General features: G+C 35.2%; 1 protein-coding gene across 5 annotated transcripts in view; it reads right to left on the bottom strand.

The window, feature by feature from the left end:
* Window positions 1–21,906, bottom strand: part of ADGB (androglobin) — a 297,945-nt gene that overhangs the window by 17,230 nt on the left and 258,809 nt on the right. The window lies entirely within an intron of this gene.

Here is a 21,906-nt window from a genome sequence, read left to right as displayed (position 1 = left end):
TAAATAAGATTAGGATAGAGTTCTTTGAAAAATATAGAGTACTGGTTAATTTGTTTAAAAAGAAAGAAAGAAAAGAATCAAATTACCAGTATCAAAAATTAAAAGGGTGATTTCACCTTTAATAAAGAAGTAATTAAAACAATAATTAGGAGTTATTTTACCCAATAAATCTGATAATCTACATGAAATGGAAGACTATTTAAAAATATTAAACTGTTTAGATTAACAAAAGAAAAAATAGAATACTTAAATAATCAAATCTCAAAAAAAGAAATTGAGGAAGCCAGCCATGAACTCCCCAAGAAAAAAATCCCCATGGCCAGATATTCACAAATGAATTCTAACACATATTAAAAGCACAATTAATCCCAGTACTATAGAAACTGTTTGGCAAAATGAGCAAAGAAGGAGTCCTACCAAATTCTTTTTATGATACAAATATAGTGCTGATACCTAAGCCAAGAAGCCTAAACCAGAGAAAGAAAATTACAGACCAATCTCCTTAATGAACATAAATGCAAAAATCTTAAATATAATACTAGCAAAGAGACTACAGTCTCTTTGTAGTCTAATGTAGAATAATCATCACAGTGATTATTCACTATTACCAGATGGGATTTATACCAGGAAAGCAAGGTTGCTTTAATATTAGGAAAACTATCCATATAACTGATGATGTCAATAATAAAACTAACAAAAACACATTATCTCAATAGATGCAGGAAAAGCCTTTGACAAAATACAACACCCATTTCTATTTTTAAAAAAAACACTCAAAAGCATAGGAATAAATAGGCCTTTCCTTCAAATTATAAGTAGCATTTATTTAAAAGCACAGGCAAGTATCATCTGCAATGGAGATAAGTTAGAAGCTTTTCCAATAACATCAGAAGTGAAGGAAAGATGCCCATTATCACCACTATTATTTAATATTGTACATGATATCCTAGTTTTTGCACTTAGAGAAGAAAAATGAATTGAAGTAATTAAAGTAGATAATAAGGAAACTAAAATATCACTTTTGTGGATGATAAGATGGTATACTTAGAGAATCCTAGAAAATTAACTAGAACATTAGTGGAAATAATTAATAATTTTAGCAAAGTTTTAGGATACAAAATGAACCCACATAAATCACATAAACATTTCTATTTATCCCCAACAAAAGTCAGTAGCAAGAGTTAAAAAGAAAAAACTTCATTTAAAATCATTCTAGACAATATTAAATATTTGTGAATCTATTTGCCAAGGCAAAAAAAAAAACAGAATGTATATGAACACAATTAACACTTTTCACACATAATATTAGTTTTAAACAATTAGAGAAATATTGCTTGCTTATGGGTAGGCTAAACAAATGTAATAAAAATGACAATTCTATATAACTTAATTTACTTAATCAGTGCCATATCAATCAAACTACCAAAAATTATTTTATAGAACTAGAAAAAATAAAATTCATTTATAAAAGCAAAAGGTTGAGTTCTCAAGGGAACTAATGAAAATAAATGTGAAGGATGGTGTCCTAGCATCTAGATCTTAAATGGTACTATAAAACAGTAATCATAAAAATAGTCTGCTGCTGGCTAAGAAATAGAAGGGTGGATCAAATGGAATAGGATAGTGGTAAAAGACTTCAGAAATCTAGTCTTTAATAAACCCAAATATGCTAGTTTTTTGAATAAAAAAATCACTATTTGACAAAAACTTCTGGGAAAATTGGAAAACAATATGTTAAAAAATAGGTTTAGATCAATATCTCACACTCTATACCTAAATAAGGTCAAAATGGGCATATGATTTAAATATAAAAAGTGATATTATAAGTAAATTAGGAGAATATATAAAAGTTTGCCTATCAGATCTATAGAGAAAGGAAGAATTTATGAACAAACAAAAAATAGAGAACATTATAACATGTAAAATAAATAATTTTGATTATATTAAATTTAAATGTTTTTTGTACAAACAAAGCTACTGCAACTAAGATTAGAAGAGAACAACAAACTAGAAAAAAAATTTATAACAAAGTTCTCCGATAAAGGTCTAATTTCTCAAATATATAAAAAGTAAGTCAAATGTATAAGAATCCAAGTCATTCCCCAATTGATAAATTGCCAAAGGATAGGAATAGGCAGTTTTCACATAAAGAAATCAAAGCTACAAATAATCATAAGAAAAAAAATGTTCTAAATCCCTCTTGATTAGAGAAATTAAAACAAGTCTGAGGTACCACTCCACAACTATCAAATTGGCCAATATGACTGTAAATGAAAATAATAAATGTTAGAAGAGATGTGGCAAAATTGGGAAACTAATGCTGATAAAGTTGTGAACCGATGCAACCATTCTAGAGGACAATTTGGAATTATGCCCAAAGTGTTATAAGCGAATGCATATCCTATGGTCCAGTAACACCCCTACTGTGTAGGTATTCCAAAGATATTTTAAGAATGGGAAAGGATCTGTTTGTACAAAAATATTTATAGCTGCTATTTTTGGGGTGGCAAAAATTTTGAAACTAAAGACACATCCCTCAACTTGGGATTGGCTGAACAAATTTTGGTATATGAAAGTGATGGAACACTATTGTGTTATAAGGAATGACGAACATAATGAACTGGAAAGACCTCCATGAACTGATGCAGAGTGAAATAAGCAGACCTGGGGGAATATTATACCCAGTAACTGAAATACTGTGGGATGATCAAATGTGATAGACTTTGCTACTAATAGCAATACAATGATCCAGGACAATTCTGAGGGACTTATGAAAAAGAATGCTATCTACCTCCAGAGAGAGGACAGTTGTAGGAGAAATGCAGGTGAAAACATGATTTATCATTTGTTTATTTGGATATATGTTTTGGGGTTTTGTTTCTATAAGATTACTGACAAAAATGACTAATATGGAGATACATTTTGTGAGAATGTGTGTAACCCAGAATGAATTGCTTGTCAATTCTGTGAGATGGGAGGGAAGAAGGGAGAGATAATATTGTAATTAGTTATTTGTTAAACAGGTAAGCAATAAAAGATTCTTGATAGGTTAGGAATAGGAGGATAGAAAGATGAGTTTGAATGAACTGAATTTCTTTAATTTAGAGTGGAATCCTCAAGAAGATGATGGGAAAAAGGAATTTCTCAGAGGTTCTTGGGAAGGACATTTGGGCCAAGAATCACTCTTTGTATTGTCCTGTTTAAGGAAGGGTGTCCAAGGAGCTTGCTCTGAGAAATTGAGAAGATCTGGTGGTTGACTACTTGAAAAACATCCCAATATCAAGGAGAGAGAGAAAGTGATTGATTGGAGAAGAGTGGTAATGCAGTTCCTCTGTTATGCCAGTAAGTGGCAGGAGAGAGCAAAGACTGAATGAAGGTGTCAATGAACTTCTGATGGTTACAACTGAGCAGAAGGAACAAATTCAATTTATCTCTCACTGGTTAAAATATTGTATCAGTTTTAGGATAGAAAGGTAGCTAGTTTGGGAATTAGATAAACCAAGAGTAGTTAAGTCAGGTTTGAGAAGTCAAGCATGACAAAATCTCTTGTGAGAAAGATTGGGGGGTGGGTTTTACTTAAGATAAATTTAGATTTAGGGAAATACTTCACCTAAACCTTTCCAAATTCAATATCTCCATTTTCATTTTCCTATCACTGCTCCTATAGAAGTTAAAATAGGTTTTATAGAAAGTTATCTCCAGTCAAGTTCTTCAACTACTAGTCCAACCAATTCTCAACCATCAACTCCCTTAAACCTGAACCTCTGATAGTCTCTCAATAGACTATTAATATCTATAATTTAAGAACAGATCTAATCCCCTACAACAATATAGATCATATGACCTTGGAAAACTTATGTGGAAATGCTTTGTTAAAATAATAAATTAATTACTTAAATTAAATCTAAATGATGAATATAGGATTAACTCTCCCTCTGTTTATTTTAGCTAATCAACTCAAGAACTTAAAGTACCCCTATTTAATACTAAGTAAGAGAATTCATGAGTCACTTACAGCTCACACCTCCAAAGGCAATTAGCACCCCCCCACACCTTGGGCAGTGCTAGGCGAATTGAAAGATTATTATTGGTTTCTGTAAAGAAGGGAGAGTGACAGGAAGTGACAAGAAGTAATATGAAAAAAGAGCATAAAAAGAAGAGAGAGTCATGGTCTAGATTCATTCCTTTCTTGGCTTTTGAAGGTATTGATTCCAGAGATTCCTGGTATTTGAAAGAGTGGCTGAGACTCCTGCCTTGGCTTTGGAAGACCCTGGGTTGGTGGAATTCTGCTTGAAGTCACCACCTTGACCTCTGGCTGAGGATTAGGGGGAAATCCAGGTGGAGATCAGACTTGAGGAATCTCTGCTGAAGTTGAGCCAGACACTGGAGTAGCACTTAGGCTCATAGGCTAGGCAATTCTCTACCCTCTTACATTTTTCTACTTTCACTCTTTCCACTTCTTTGTAAGTGAAGATTTTAAAAGTCATTCTGACTCAAGCTATATTATTTTAAATCATCAACCACATTATTTTAGAATTCTCATATTTAGCATACAACCTAAATTTAAACTTAAAAATAAATAAAATGTGTCTTAAAATTCTAAAGTGACCAAAAGACATCTGTTCTTGTGTAGGACAACTGAGAAGAAGGCTTTGACTTTGGGGTAGGAGTACTTTTAAGAATATCAGATGTGGGTCTTGGACTTCACAGCAGCAACAGCAATACTAACTGCTGGATTCAACAGTACTGGGAGCTTTCACCACCCATAGACAGCTAGAGGATGGAGCACCTGGTCAGAAAGATTCCATGGGACTTTTGTGCTAGTACTGACTGTAGGGTTGGGTACCATTTGGAATCTAGGTTAAGGTCACAGTTTCAAGGTGGAAAGAAGGCATTGTGGTCATAAGGGAACAGGGGCCCCTGTGTACAGGTCACAGTTCCAGAGATGAGAGAAATTGTAGCTGCCAGAGAGAAGGGACCCTACCTAGGTAAAAACCAGAGCACAAACCAGGAAAACAGTGTCCAGACCCCTCCTCAGATCACACCATTTTGTAAGCACTAAAATTTATGGCTTCTAGAACTAGAAAAACAGCAAGTCAAAAAAAGTCTGAAACTCAAGACAATGACTTCTCTCCTCATTCTAGAGATAAACAAAGCCCAACTCCAACATAATGTACAAAGTCAAACAGGCTAGTAAAATAAGAAGGAAAAAAAGAATCTGAACATCAAAAAAAAAAACTGCTATGGTGACAAGAAACTCAAGTCATAAACTCAGAAGAAGGCAAAGACATGAAAACATCTACAAGGAAAGCCTTAAAAATACAGAATGAAGGACTTCCGGTCAAGATGGCGGCTTAGAGAAAGCTAAAGCTCAGATCTCTGGAAACCCTTCCCGACCGATCTCAAACTATAAGCTCCTAAGGCGCCGAAATTCAAAATGATCAACAGCATAGACCCTGGGAATCCTCCTCCTGGACCTGGACCTGGATGAAAAGGTATGGCCCCCCTCAAAAGCCAGAACCCGAGATCACTCGGACCTAAGGGGCAGGAGCGCAGAGTCCAAGGCTCAGGGAAGCTGCAGCCCCACCCCCCTCAGAGAGCAGGGTCCTCTGAAACAACAGCAACCCTCAGGGCGGGCAAGACAGCCTCACCAGCTGGATCCTGCTATCCAAGTCTCAGTGAAAGTCACTGCCCTCCCTGGAAGCCACGGCCCCTTCCCCCGCAGAGATCAGGGTCCTCTGAAACAACAGCAACCCTCAGGGCGGGCAAGACAGCCTCACCAGCTGGATCCTGCTATCCAAGACTCAGTGAAAGTCACTGCCCTCCCTGGAAGCCACTGCCCCTTCCCCCGCAGAGAGCAGGGTCCTCTGAAACAACAGTAACCCTCCAGGCAGGCAAGACAGCCTCATCAGCTGAATCCTGCTATCCAAGTCTCAGTGAAAGTCACTGCCCTCCCTGGAAGCCACGGCCCCTTCCCCCGCAGAGAGCAGGGTCCTCTGAAACAACAGCAATGCTCAGGGCCAACAAAACAGCCTCACAGGCAGCTATTCTGAAGGCAACTTCCGGAAAGCAACCCCACCCAGTCCAGTCGAGGGGGCACCTTAGCAGCAGGGAAACAAAGAGAGCCAGGGGAGAGTGTGGCCCCCTGGTCCAACCCTTCCATTCCAGTTCCAGTGAAAGTCATTGCCTTAAGGCATACTCAGTTTAACCCAGGGAAAGCTCATAGAACCGACAATCTACCCAGGACTAAAGCCTCTGAACACCAGACAGAGATAAGAAAAGATAATCCTCCCCATTCAGAGATGGCAAACTCCACAGAAGCAGAGAAGCCCCAAAATCCCAAGAAAAATAAGAAGAAAGGGGCAACTTTAGACACATTCTACGGAGCCAAAATACAAAATACAGAGGAGATAGAAGACAATACACAACAAAATACTCCAAAACCTTCCAAAGGAAATGGAAACTCTCCACAAACCCATGAAGAATTTGAATCAGAAATGACCAAAAAGATGGAAGCCTTCTGGGAGGAAAAGTGGGAAATAATGCAAAAGAAATTCATGCATCTACAAAACAAACTGAAAAGGAAAACCAGGCTTTAAAGGCCAGAATCAGGCAACTGGAAGACAACGATCGTGTAAAAGAGCAAGAATTAATAAAGCAAAGCCAAAATACCAAGAAATTAGAAGAGAACATAAAATATCTCACCAACAAGGTGACAGATCTGGAAAATAGAGGGAGAAGAGATAATTTAAGAATAATTGGACTCCCAGAAAAACAGAAATAAACAGCAAACTCGACATCGTAATAATAGATATAATCAAAGAAAATTGCCCAGAGATTCTAGAACAAGGGGGCAATACAGCCACTGAAAGAGGTCACAGAATACCTTCTACACTAAACCCCCAAAAGACAACTCCCAGGAATGTAATTGCCAAATTCCAAAGCTATCAAACAAAAGAAAAAATCCTACAGGAAGCCAGAAAAAGACAATTTAGATATAAAGGAATGCCAATCAGGGTCACACAAGACCTTGCAAGTTCTACTCTGAATGATCGTAAGGCATGGAACATGATCTTCAGAAAGGCAAGAGAGCTGGGTCTTCAACCAAGAATCAGCTACCCAGCAAAACTGACTATATACTTCCAAGGGAAAGTATGGGCATTCAACAAAATAGAAGATTTCCAACTTTTTGCAAAGAAAAGACCAGAGCTCTGTGGAAAGTTTAATACTGAAAACAAAAGAGCAAGGAATACCTGAAAAGGTAAATATGAAGGAAAGGGGAAAGGAGAAAAATGTTATCTTCTTCCTTTATTCAAACTCTCTTCTATAAGGACTACATTTCTATCAATCTATGTATACTAACATGTGGGGAAAATGTAATGTATAAATAGGGGGTAAAGAAAGACCAAATAGAATAATCTTTCTCACACAAAGATTCACACGGGAAGGGGAGGGGAAGAAAACTCCTATAAGAAGGAGAGGAAGAGAGGGTTTTTTACTTAAACCTTAATCTCAGGGAAATCAACTCTGAGAAGGAAAAACATCCAGATCCATTGGGATCTTGAATTCTTTCTTACCCAACAAGGGTAGGGAGAAGGGAAAACCAAGGAGGGGAGGGGGAGAGGAAAAACAAAAAGGGAGGGAAAGAGAGGGGGAAGGGGGAGGGAACAAAAAAGGGAGGGACTAAAAAGGGAAATATCAAGGGAGGGGACAAGGGGGACTGATTCAAAGTAAATCACTGGACTAAAAGGTAGAGCTAAAGAAGAAAAGGTTAGAATTAGGGAAGGATATCAAAATGCCAGGGAGTCCACCAGTGACAATCATAACTTTGAACATGAATGGGATGAATTCGCCCATAAAATGTAGATGAATAGCACAATGGATTAGAATCCAAAACCCTACCATATGTTGTCTTCAAGAAACACACATGAGGCGGGTTGACACCCACAAGGTCAGAATTAAAGGATGGAGTAAGATCTTCTGGGCCTCAACTGATAGAAAGAAGGCAGGAGTGGTAATCATGATATCTGATAAAGCCAAAGCAAAAATAGACCTGATCAAAAGGGACAGGGAAGGTAATTATATTTTGTTAAAAGGGACTTTAGACAATGAGGAAATATCATTAATCAACATGTATGCACCAAATAATATAGCACCCAAATTTCTAATGGAGAAACTAGGAGAATTGAAGGAAGAAATAGACAGTAAAACCATATTAGTGGGAGACTTAACCAACCATTATCAAATTTAGATAAATCAAATCAAAAAATAAATAAAGAGGTAAAAGAAGTGAATGAAATCTTAGAAAAATTAGAATTAATAGACATATGGAGAAAAGTAAATAGGGATAAAAAGGAATACACCTTCTTCTCAGCACCACATGGCACATTCACAAAGACTGACCATACATTAGGTCACAGAAACATAGCACACAAATGCAGAAAAGCAGAAATAATGAATGCAGCCTTCTCAGATCACAAGGCAATAAAAATAATGATTAGTAATGGTACATGGAAAGCCAAATCTAAAACCAATTGGAAATTAAACAATATGATACTCCAAAACCATTTAGTTAAAGAAGAAATCATAGAAACAATTAATAATTTCATCAAGGAAAATGACAATGGCGAAACATCCTTTCAAACCTTTTGGGATGCAGCCAAAGCGGTAATCAGAGGCAAATTCATATCCCTGAAAGCTCATATTAACAAACAAGGGAGAGCAGAGATCAATCAATTGGAAATGCAATTGAAAAAACTCGAAAGTGATCAAATTAAAAACCCCCAGCAGAAAACCAAATTAGAAATCCTAAAAATTAAGGGAGAAATTAATAAAATCGAAAGTGATAGAACTATTGATTTAATAAATAAGACAAGAAGCTGGTACTTTGAAAAAACAAACAAAATAGACAAGGTACTGGTCAATCTAATTAAAAAAAGGAAGGAAGAAAAGCAAATTCACAGCATTAAAGATGAAAAGGGGGACAGCACCTCCAATGAGGAGGAAATTAAGGCAATCATTAGAAATTACTTTGCCCAATTATATGGCAATAAATACACCAATTTAGGAGAAATGGATGAATATATACAAAAATACAAACTGCCTAGACTAACAGAAGAGGAAATAGAATTCTTAAATAATCCCATATCAGAAATTGAAATCCAACAGGCCATCAAAGAACTTCCTAAGAAAAAATCCCCAGGGCATGATGGATTCACCTGTGAATTCTTTCAAACATTCAGAGAACAGTTAATCCCAATACTATACAAACTATTTGACATAATAAGCAAAGAGGGTGTTCTACCAAACTCCTTTTACGACACAAACATGTAACTGATTCCAAAACCAGGCAGGTCAAAAACAGAGAAAGAAAACTATAGGCCAATCTCCCTAATGAATATAGATGCAAAAATCTTAAATAGGATACTAGCAAAAAGACTCTAGCAAGTGATCAGAAGGATCATTCACCATGATCAAGTAGGATTCATACCAGGGATGCAGGGCTGGTTCAACATTAGGAAAACCATCCACATAATTGACCACATCAACAAGCAAAGTAGCAAGAACCACATGATTATCTCAATAGATGCAGAAAAAGCCTTTGATAAAATACAACACCCATTCCTATTAAAAACACTAGAAAGCATAGGAATAGAAGGGTCATTCCTAAAAATAATAAACAGTATATATCTAAAACCATCAGCTAATATCATCTGCAATGGGGATAAACTAGATGCATTCCCAATAAGATCAGGAGTGAAACAAGGATGTCCATTATCACCTCTACTATTTGACATTGTACTAGAAACACTAGCAGTAGCAATTAGAGAAGAAAAGAAATTGAAGGCATCAAAATAGGCAAGGAGGAGACCAAGTTATCACTCTTTGCAGATGACATGATGGTCTACTTAAAGAATCCTAGAGATTCAACCAAAAAGCTAATTGAAATAATCAACAACTTTAGCAAAGTTGCAGGATACAAAATAAACCCACACAAGTCATCAGCATTTCTATATATCTCCAACACAGCTCAGCAGCAAAAATTAGAAAGAGAAATCCCATTCAAAATCACCTTAGATAAAATAAAATACCTAGGAATCTATCTCCTGAGGAAAACACAGGAACTATATGAACACAACTACAAAACACTCTCCACACAACTAAAACTAGACTTGAGCAATTGGAAAAACATTAACTGTTCATGGATAGGATGAGCCAATATAATAAAAATGACCATGCTACCCAAACTTATTTATCTATTTAGTGCCATACCCATGGGTCTCCCAAAATATTTCTTTACTGATTTAGAAAAAAACATAACAAAGTTCATTTGGAATAACAAAAGACCAAGGATATCCAGGGAAATAATGAAAAAAAAAAAACACATATGATGGGGCCTTGCAGTCCCAGACCTTAAACTATATTACAAAGCAGCAGTCATCAAAACAATTTGGTACTGGATAAGAGACAGAAAGGAGGATCAGTGGAATAGACTGGGGGCAAGAGACCTCAGCAAGACAGTATACGATAAACCCAAAGATCCCAGCTTTTGGGACAAAAATCCACTATTCGATAAAAACTGCTGGGAAAATTGGAAGACAGTGTGGGAGAGATTAGGAATTGATCAACACCTCACACTCTACACCAAGATAAATTCAAAATGGGTGAATGACTTAAACATAAAGAAGGAAACCATAAGTAAATTGGGTAAACACAGAGTAGTATACATGTCAGACCTTTGGGAGGGGAAAGGCTTTAAAAGCAAGCAAGACATAGAAAGAGTCACAAAATGTAAAATAAATAATTTCAACTACATCAAATTAAAAAGCTTTTGCACAAACAAAACCATTGTAACTAAAATCAGAAGGGAAACAACAAACTGGGAAAAAATCTTCATAGAAACCTCTGACAAAGGTTTAATTACTCAAATTTATAAAGAGCTAAATCTATTCTACAAGAATCCAAGCCATTCTCCAATTGATAAATGGGCAAGGGACATGGATAGGCGGTTTTCAGATAGGGAAATCAGGACATAAGCACATGAAAAAGTATTCTAAATCTCTTATAATCAGAGAGATGCAAATCAGAACAACTCTGAGGTATCACCTCACACCCAGCAGATTGGCTAACATGATAGCAAAGGAAAGTAATGAACGCTGGAGGGGATGTGGCAAAGTAGGGACATTAATTCATTGCTGGTGGAGTTGTGAATTAATCCAACCATTCTGGAGGGCAATTTGGAACTATGCCCAAAGGGTGACAAAAGAATATCTACCCTTTGATCCAGCCATAGCACTGCTGGGTCTCTACCCCAAAGAGATAATGGACAAAAAGACTTGTACAAAAATATTCATAGCTGCGCTCTTTGTGGTGGCCAAAAATTGGAAAATGAGGGGATGCCCTTCAATTGGGGAATGGTTGAGCAAATTATGGTATATGTTGGTGATGGAATACTATTGTGCTAAAAGGAATAATAAAGTGGAGGAATTCCATGGAGACTGGAAAGACCTCCAGGAAGTGATGCAGAGCGAGAGGAGCAGAACCAGGAGAACATTGTACACAGAGACTAATACACTGTGGTATAATCGAACGTAATGGACTTCTCCATTAGTAGCGGTGTAATGTCCCTGAACAATCTGCAGGGATCTAGGAGAAAAAACACTATTCATAAGCAGAGGACAAACTGTGGGAGTAGAAACACCGAGGAAAAGCAACTGCCCAACTGCAGCGGTTGAGGAGACATGACAGAGGAGAGACTCTAAAGGAACACTCTGATGCAAATACTAACAACATGACAATGGGTTCTAATCAAGAACACATTTGATACCCAGTGGAATCACGTGTTGGCTATGGGGGTGAGGGGAAGGAAAAGAAAATTATCTTTGTCTTTAATGAATAATGCTTGGAAATTATCAAATAAATTATTATTTTAAAAAAAAGATAGAAGGTTTCCAGCATTCCTCAGGAATAAGTCAGACCTAAACAAAAAATCTGAAGTCCAAACATGAGACACAAGAGAAGCCCAAAAAAGTAAATAAGAAAGAAAAAATTTAAGGTACTCATTAAGGTAAAAATGTTTATATGTCTACATGGAAAGAAGATTCCTGTAATTCTCAAAAATTACTCTTAATAGTAAGGAAGATAGATAGAAGGAATTTACTCAGAAAGAGTGTAGAGAAGTAAGCTGATTATGATGATAAGATGTATGTGTAAATGTGATAATATGGAATGATATGTATGTATGATAATAAACAATATATATTTAAAACCATTGGCAAGTATCATCTGCAATGGGGACAAGTTATTAGCCTTCCTAATAAGATCAGGAAAGACACAAGGATGCCCACTATCATCTCTATTTTTTAACATTGTACTAGAAACTCTAGCAGTAGCAATTAGAGAAGAAAAAGAAATTGAAGGCAATGAGGAAACTAAACTATCACTCTTTGAAGATGATATGATGGTCTATTTAAAGAATCCTAGAAAATCAACTAAAAAGCTTGTGGAAATAATTAACAACTTTAACACAGTTGGTAGGGTATGAGATAAACCCACATAATCATCAATATTTCTGTATATTTCCAACAAAATTCAGCAGGAGTTAGAAAGAAAAACACTGTGGCACAATTTAACCTAACGAACTTCTCTACTAGCAGCAATGCAACGATCAAGGACAATTCTGAGGGACTTATTAGAAAGAACATTATCCACATTCAGAGAAAGAACCATGGGAGTAGAAATGCAAAAAGAAAATGTATGATTGGTCACATGGTGCAATGGTGTTCTGATTGGGGATGTTGACTTTAAATGATCACTCTAAGGCAAATATTGATAATATGGAAAAAGCTTTTGGTAAATTATCATGTAAAACCTAGCGGAATTGCTCATTTACTCCAGGAGGGTGAAGGAGGAGGCGAGGGGAAGAATATGAATCATCTAAGCATTGAAAAATATTCTAAATTAAATAATTAAATAAAAATGGAAATGGAAAATAAATTTTAAAAAAGAGAAGTCTTCTGGACTCCAGGCCTGGCACTCTATCCAATGCACCACATCTTGTTTCTCCTTGAGATAAGTTTACATGATATTAATATTATTATGAGATACTCTTTGTTGAAGGAAATCATTTAAAGCTTTATTTTGCCCACTGAATCAAATAAATTTTTATAATCAATAAAAATAAGCACAGTGGGAAAAGTTAAATCATTTGAGACAATATAAAATATTTAGGAATTTATCTACACAGGAATTATATGACTATAACTACAAAATACTTTTCACACAATTAAAACTAGATCTAAATACTTGGAAAAACATTAATTGTTATTGGGTAGGATGAGCTAACATAATAAAAATTACTATCTTACTCAAATTAATCTACCTATTCAATACCAGACCTATCAAAATACCAAAAACCTTTTTTAGACAATTAGAAAAAAAATAACAAAGATCATCTGGAAGAAAAAATGATCAAGGATCTCAAGGGAAATATTGAAAAAAATGTGAAGGATGGGGACTTAGTAGTACCAGATCTTAAACCATATGATAAAACTGTGGTCATCAAAACAATATAGTACTGACTAAGAGACAGAAGGGAGAATCAATGGAATAGACTAAGGTTAAATGACCTCAGCAAGTTAGTGTTCAATAAACCCAAATATCCCAGATTTTGGGACAAGAACTCACTCTATGACAAAAACTTCTGGAAAAATTGGAAAATAGTATGGTGTAAATTAGGTTTAAATCAACATCTCACACCCTATACTAAGATAAATCCAAAATGGGTAAATGACTTCAATATATAATGTTAAATCATAAATAAATTAGGTAAACATAGAATAGTATACCTGTCAGATCTGTGGGAAAGGAAGGTATTTAAGACCAAGCAAGAGATAGAGAACTTGTAAAATGTAAAATGAATGAGTTTGATTATATCAAATTAAAAAGCTTTTGTACAAATAAAACCAATGCAACCAAAATTAAAAAGTAGGCAATAAACTGGGAAAACATTTTTATAACAAAACTCTGACAAAGGTTTAATTTCCCAAATATATAAGGAACTAAATCAAATTAAGTTATTCTCCAATCAACAAATGTTCAAGAAACATAAATAGGCAATTTTCACAGTAAGAAATCAAAACTATCAATAAAAAAGTGTTTTAAAATCCCTAGTGATTAAAGAAATGCAAATAAAAACATCTCTGAGGTACCTCCTCACATTTAGCAGATTGACCAATATGGCAACAAAGGAAAATAATAAATGTTGGCGGGAATGTGGCAAAATTCTGACACTAATACATTTTTGGTAGGGTTGTGAATTGGTCGAGCCATTCTGGAAGACCATTCGGAATTATGCTCAAAGGGCTTTAAATGACTTCCTATCCTTTGTCCCAGCCATACCACTGCTGGGTTTGTACCCCAAAGAGATAATAAGTAAAAAAAAAAAACTTGTACAAAAATATTTATAGCCTCACTCTTTGTGGGGGCAAAAAATTGGAAAATGAAGGGGTGTCCATGGATTGGAGAATGGCTGAACATATTGTGATATCTAATGGTGATGGAATATTATTTTGCTGAAAGGAATAATGAACTGGAGGAATTACATGTGAACTGGAAAGACCTCCAGGAATTGATGCAGAGTAAAAGAAATTGTTGCAGAACCAGGAGAACATTGTACACAGAGACTGATACATTATGGAAGAATAGAATGTAATGGACTTCTCTATAGCAGCAGTGCAATAACCCAGGATAATCCAGAGGAATTTATGAGAAAAAATGCAATCCACATGCAGAAGAAAAACACATGATCAATCATGTACTTCAATAGGGCTATGATTGGGGTTTTTATGTTAAAAGATTACTTTATTGAAATATGAATAACATAGAAATGAACAATGATACATGTATAACCCAGTAGAACTTCTTGTCATCCCCAGGAGTGGGGAAGAAAGGATGGAAAAATGTGAATCATGTAACCATGGAAAAATATTCTAAATAAAAAAAAGAATTATTAGATGGCCTCAAAGAAATGATGAAAAAAAGCCTAGACACATATCAAGAAAGTCAAAAAGAAAAACTGCCCAGATTAACAGATGTCAAAATAGAAATTGAAAGAAGTCACCAATTAACTCCTGAAAGAGGTCTCTAAAAGAAAGCACCCAGGAAAATTACAACTAAATTCCAGAGCTCTCAAGTCAAAAAAGAAAATACTCCAAATGATTCAAATACCAAAGAGCCAGAGTCAGGATCACAGAAGACTTGGCAGCTGCCACAAAAAAAGAGCAGAGAGATTCTTCTATGATATTCTATAAAGTTAATGATCTAAGACTACAACCAAAAATAAATAACTCAGAAAAATTAAGCATAAACCTATAGAGGGACAAAATAGATATTAAAAAATAGTGGACTTATCAGCATTCCTAATGAAAAGATCAAAGATGAATAGAAATTTTGACATTTACACATGAGACTTGAAAGAACCATAAAAAGGTAAACATAAAAGAGAAATCATGAAGAATTCAATAAAGGTAAAATTTTTATATTCCCAATTGGGAAGATAATACATGTAACTCAAAAATTTTTATCATACTAAGGTTAGTTAGAATTCTACTTAGATTCCTTAGACAAAAGAATACATTATGATGAGATAATCTCAAAAGTTGAATGGAAGGTGAGAAAGTGGTATTCACTGGGAGAAAGGGTAAGAGAAAGGAAGATTCAGGGAAAGTATTTCACATCCAAAAGATATACATAGGAAGAGGTTTTTTTACAGTGGAGAATAAAATAGGCAGGGAGAAGGAACATGCAGTGCTAGATCCTTATTCTCAACTGAACTAGTTCAAAGAGGGAAGAATAGAAATCCATTTTATCTAACACAGAAGTAGAGGGAAAAGATGAGTAAGAGAAAAAGGTGTAGTGATAAGAGGGAGGGAAGCCTAGTATATGTAATAATCAGAAGCAAAACAGACATTTGAGGATGAAAAAGGTTTTGTTTTTAAAAACAAAAGGGAAGGATAAATGGAAAAAATAGGATGGAGGGAAATACACCATTAAGAACCATCACTTTGAAGGTGAATGGGATGAACTCACCCATAAAACGGATAACAGAATGAATTAGAAACCAAAATCCAACATTGTGTTGCTTATAAGACACACTAGAAATAGAAAGATGTTTAAAAAGTTAAAATAAAGATCTGAAGCAGAATCTACTATACTTCAGCTCAGGTGAAAGAAAAGGCAGGGGTAGTGTAATAGAGGGATACTCTGTACTAGAGAGATCCTTCTGAGGGTGATGATTGATCAATACTAGATGGCTTATGGATCAAGATTTTTCCTACCCTCCACCCTTCAACCTCTCTCTTCAAAAGCCTTTCAGCTTCACCCCTCTCACTTCTCCTTCCCTGAGTAACTATGAGATTTCAGAGGAAATACTCTTCCTCCTTTCCTTTCTCAAATAAGGAGGTTTATTGCGGAAGACAGGAAGACAGGACAAGGATAGAGAGGTAAGATGGATGGGGTTTTCCTTAGTCTAGCAGGTTTGGAGGATATTGGGGAAATGGCAATTAGTCATAGCAGGGACAGTCAGAGAGTTTGGAGAACAATTATTTTTCTTCTTTCTTCTTTTAACCAATTAGATAAATGTCAGTCAGTCAGCAAAAAATTCAGAGTCTTCACCATCAGCCATAAGCAGCTAAAACTTAGTTCAAAAGCTTCTCCCCCTGCTCCAGAAGTCAAAAGGGTCTCTCAGCTTAGGTCAGAAGTAAGTTCAGCCCAGTTTAGCTTGGCTTGGCTCCAACTGTCTTTTCCCGGGAACATTCAAAATGGAATGTTACCTTTTGATTGACTGCTCTTCTGTCTTCAGCTTTGTGTTGCATGCATGTATGTGATGTTGACATGTATGACACATTATTACATATCTTCATGATCAATGTCCAAACTTTCAAAGTCCTTCCATGTACTTTCATGTTGATTGTAAAAACTCTGTCTTCATCTCTAGTCCTTCATCTGGTCAGCATGCCATTGTCGTCTGCTTTCAGTCTTGATTGTAGTCCTGTGTTCTTCAGATCAGGAACGACCTCAGGAACAATTCGGAACCCAGAACATACATGTGTGTAAGGTTTTTACATGTGCATGTATGTAAGATTGAAATTCTCAAGTGCATGGAAGTAAGCTGAGCTCTTCAATAATGCATGTGAGAATTCATTAGTAATTCTTGGTGTGTGAAAGTAAGCATTACATGCATGTGTTTATCTTCATGCATGGGAGTAAGTATGACATGTGTTTTCTTCATGTGTGTAAGTAAGCTTTGCACATGTTTATCTTCATGCATGGGGGTAAGATTTGCATATGTACATCTTCATGAATGGCTGTGTGTAAGCATAATAGCATTGTGCAAATGTCTCAAGATTTTGTTATGAATATTGATTTGAAGTTTTTTCTAATCTTTTTGATGTTTGACTTTTTCACAAGGAGATTTATTGTATGGTTACTGTAATTATTTCTTGGAGATAGAATTTAGAGAATTAAGTATTCATTTGAAATAACATTGTTTCTCTCTGATCTGTTACTGTGGCTGGCAGAGACTTTATATAAAATATAGAGAGACTTTATTTTTCCTATGGCTGCTAGTCTTTTAAATGCAAATTTCTTTTTTTTTAACTGCCTTTTCTTTCTGGAACTGTTCTATTTGCTTCAGGGATGCTTTCCTGTTAATATTTTAACATGTGCAATACTCTCTCTTCTGTACTATTTGTAGATATGTACTCTCATGTGTACTTTCCTTTGTTTTCATTAGGGACTGTCATTGTTTATCGATTATTGTCCTAGGGCTACTAAACATTATGGGTGTGATGCAACTTTACATGTGAAGTATGGAACCATGGATCTCTTTGATCAACCTTTATAGATGTTGGCGTTGTCATTACAACCGTTGTTGGGCCGATCCATCTCGGTTCTGTAGGAGATTCTCTATTAAAGTTCTTGACATATACCTATCACTTGGTTTCATCTTGTGCAATGAAAAATCTAGTGGTATTCTTTGCACAAGCAAACCCAGTTTCCTTAGTTCTTCAATTCTATGTTGTATCTGTTTTAAGTATTCATGAAGAACACATTCCCCTCTTAACATGGACAAGTAAGGTGGCTTTACTGTCCTACCATGCCAAAGAGGCTGACCATATAGTATTTCAAATGGTGATATATGCATGTAAATCCTCTTCCATAATTCCTCCCCTTTTTGTCTTTTATTTTGCAACCAGCAAAATTCTAACGACACTTACCTCTAAGTTATATAACTAGCTATCTATTCTTACCTCTATACTATCTTCAACATTCCTTTAGCCTTCCAAAATAACAAAAACCCTACCTTATCTTAGCTATTCTGTCTACCTACTGCTATGCTAAGATTGGGTATAGGAAAATGGTTTAGGTAATAGGGATTTACATGAACATGGTTTTTACATAATAATAAATCACATAACAATTTTCAAACCATTCCAAAAATTTTCCATAACATTTTTGAATATGTAACTGTCTTATCTCCTAATGTCTGTAAATTTAACTAAGTAAATATTCTATTACTAACAATTACTAACCTAAAATCATAATGCAATGTATCTTCTATAGTTAAGAAGTTCTATGTCTGTCTCTATTTTCCTAAGACTGAAAAAATTCACCAAGATGTCACTATTGTTAGTCATAAGAATATTAATAAACTATTCTAATATAGTTAGTTTATTAGTAAATTACTATTTACATGTGCACATAGGTTGTGTCTATACAGATTTGCATCATTCTACATTTCTGTGCAAACTCATGCAGATAAGAAAAATCTTATTCTGTATGCATGCACACACATCCTACATAGAAAAGGAAGATATCTCATGGAATGAGTAAGTATACAACATGCATAGTTGTAACACAAAGTCACACTGATAAAAATTTCTGTGGAAAATTCATACAGAATCTGGAAAAGCTGTCTGACAGAAACAAGGCACAGACCAACATCTCATACTGTATGCCAAGATAAGCTCAAAATGGGTAGAAGATTTAGAAATAAGTGAAAATATCATAAGCAAATTAGAGAAGCTTGGAAAATTTACCTTTCAGATTTATGGATAAAGAAAAGTTTTTATGACTAGAGAGAGGATTATGTGAAGTAAAATGGATAATTATAATGATGTGAAATTAAGAAGTTTTATACAAGTAATGCAATGCAGTCAAAATTAGAAGTAGCTGGGGAAATTTTTTTACAAGTATATTTGATAAAGATCTCATTTCAAATATAATAGGAACCAAGAAAATAAAAAAAAAAAAAACAGAGCCATTCCCCAATTGATTAATGGTCAGGTATTATCAGGCAGTTTCTGGAGAAAAACGTAAGCCACGAACAGTCCTATATAATATGTTATACATCATAATTGATTCAAGAAATATGAATTTAAACACCTCTGAAGTACCAAATCACATGTATCAGATTGACTAACATGAGAGAAAAGGAAAAGGGGTGGAGTTGTGAACTGGTTCACCCATTCTACAGAACAATTTGTAACTATGCTCAAAGGAGTATAAAACTTAAACCTAGCAATACCACTACTAGTTCTATATTCCAAAGATATCAAAGAAAAAGGAAAAATAGGCATATGTGCAAAAATATTCATGGCCTATCTTTTTGTAATGGAAAAGACTTGGAAACTGAGGGATGTCCATCAGTTGAAGAATGGCTGAACAAGTGGTAATTTTACACCACATGATTATGGTGGAATATTATTGTGCTATGAATAACAATGAAGGGAATGATTTCTAAAAAAACCTTGGAAGACTTTTATGAACTGATGCAAAGTAAAGTGAACAGAACCAGAAGAGCATTATATACAGTAACAACAATATTGTAAGCATAATTAATTGTGAAAGATTTAGCAACTTTGAAAAAATAATCCTTGACAATTACAAAGGATTCTTGATGAAAATGCTGTCTCCAGATAAAACTGATACAGATTTAAACATTTTTTTCTACTTTACCTTTCATTTTCCCCAACATGGCTTGTACAGAAATATGTTTTGTATAACTTCATATGTATAATGGGCATAATATAACTTCTCAATGGGTAGGAAAGTAACAGAGGAAGGAAGGGAATTGGGAATTCAAAATAATTTTTAAAGGGATATGCTACAGAATTGGACCAATTGCCAACAGTAATAGGAAAAAAACCCTCAATTTCTCATCTTGTAGAAAAGACCATTAATATCATAATACTAAGGAAAATGCTGGACACTTAAATACAGATCATGCCAACATCCCAAAAAGGGTCACCAGGATATTGTGAGTTCCAAAGACTGCCATTTAAGGATGAATTGAAAGTTATTTACAGGTTGAAGAATAATTAGGGTTATTTAGACTGGAGAAAAAATTCAGAAACAAAAAAGTCTTAGAGGATTATTGGTGTTGTTCAGTTGTGTTTGATACATCATGATCCCATGGATCATAACAGCAATACTCTCTATGAGGCTTTCTTGGCAAAGATATTGAAGTGTTTTGCCATTTCCCTCTACACTAGATTAAGGCAAAGAGAGGTTAAGTGACTTGCTGAAAATCACACAACTAGTAAGTATTCTAAATCCAGATTTGAACTCAGGCTTCCTGATTCCAGATCTACTGCTCTATCCACTGAGCAACATAGCTACCGAAGAGGATTGTCTTTAAATATTCAGAGGATTATTAAGAAGTAGTAGTAATGATAGATTCAAAGAATCTCAGAATTGGAAGGAAATTAAGTTTAGGGAGCCAATTTAATTAATAATTAGTCATGATCCAGTTACAGAGAAAGAAAAAGTATCTTCTCATTCTGTGAAGCTAAAATAGGTTTCAATCAGCAATATAAAGGAATATTAACTTCTCAAAGTAATACCAACTGACTCACTATATATTTACTAATTTTGGATTGTCCTCTGATATTTTATATATTAAAATCCATATCAAAAGTTGTTCATTGCTTTTCAGTCATGTTTGATATTTTGTAACCTCATTTGTGGTTTTCTTGGCAAAGATATTGATTTGCCATTTCCTATTACAGATGAGGAAACTGAGGTAAACAGGGGTAAGTGACTTGCCCAGAGTCATATTGCTAGCATCAAAAGCCAAATTTTAACTCAAAAATCTTCCTAACTCCATGCTTAGCACTCTGTCCACTGCACCATCTACCTGCCTCAACACTGACAGAAGCTTTATTTTAAACAATTAAAGATGATTCACCATCTTGAAAGAAAGGTGATTTCTTTTAGCAGAAAAATAGAAGCATTTTAAAAAGAATCACAGTAGCTGGACTTTAATATTCTTCCTGGAAGTATAAGAAGGAGGGAAAAAAGTTAGAATACAATATTCTCTGGTCAAATCTCTGTTGTACAATGGAATTCTACTTTTAAAAAATCTTGAAGCATGATTTACAGTACAGTATTTCCTTTGAGTAAGGGTTGAGAAATATCATTTTGCTTTCTCTCCCTCTCTCCTTCTCTCTCTTTCTCCCTCCCTCCTCCCTCCTCTCTCTCTCTCTCTCTCTCTCTCTCTCTCTCTCTCTCTCTCTCTCTCTCTCTCTCTCTGTCTCTGTCTCTGTCTCTGTCTCTCTTTCTCTCTCTGTCTCCCTCTCTCTTCTGTCACTATTTCTCTGCTTCTTGCCCTCTTTGTCTCTTTATCTCTGTCTCTCTCCTTTTTTCCTCTATCTGTCTCCACCTCCTTCTCTCTCTCCTTCTCTCCCTCTCTGTCTTTATTTGTCTCTCTCTCCTTTTTTCCACTCTCTGTCTCTGCCTCTATCTGTCTCTGTCTCTCTTTACCTGCCCTCCTTCCATCTTTATCCCTTGACTTTGTTCCTATCAATCAAAACTACCTTGAAAGTGCACAAGCAATATTTGTGA

This window comes from Monodelphis domestica, chromosome 2 (genome assembly GCF_027887165.1).
Source record: "Monodelphis domestica isolate mMonDom1 chromosome 2, mMonDom1.pri, whole genome shotgun sequence".
NCBI lineage: Eukaryota > Metazoa > Chordata > Mammalia > Didelphimorphia > Didelphidae > Monodelphis > Monodelphis domestica.
This window is presented reverse-complemented; position numbering and strand designations above follow the sequence as displayed.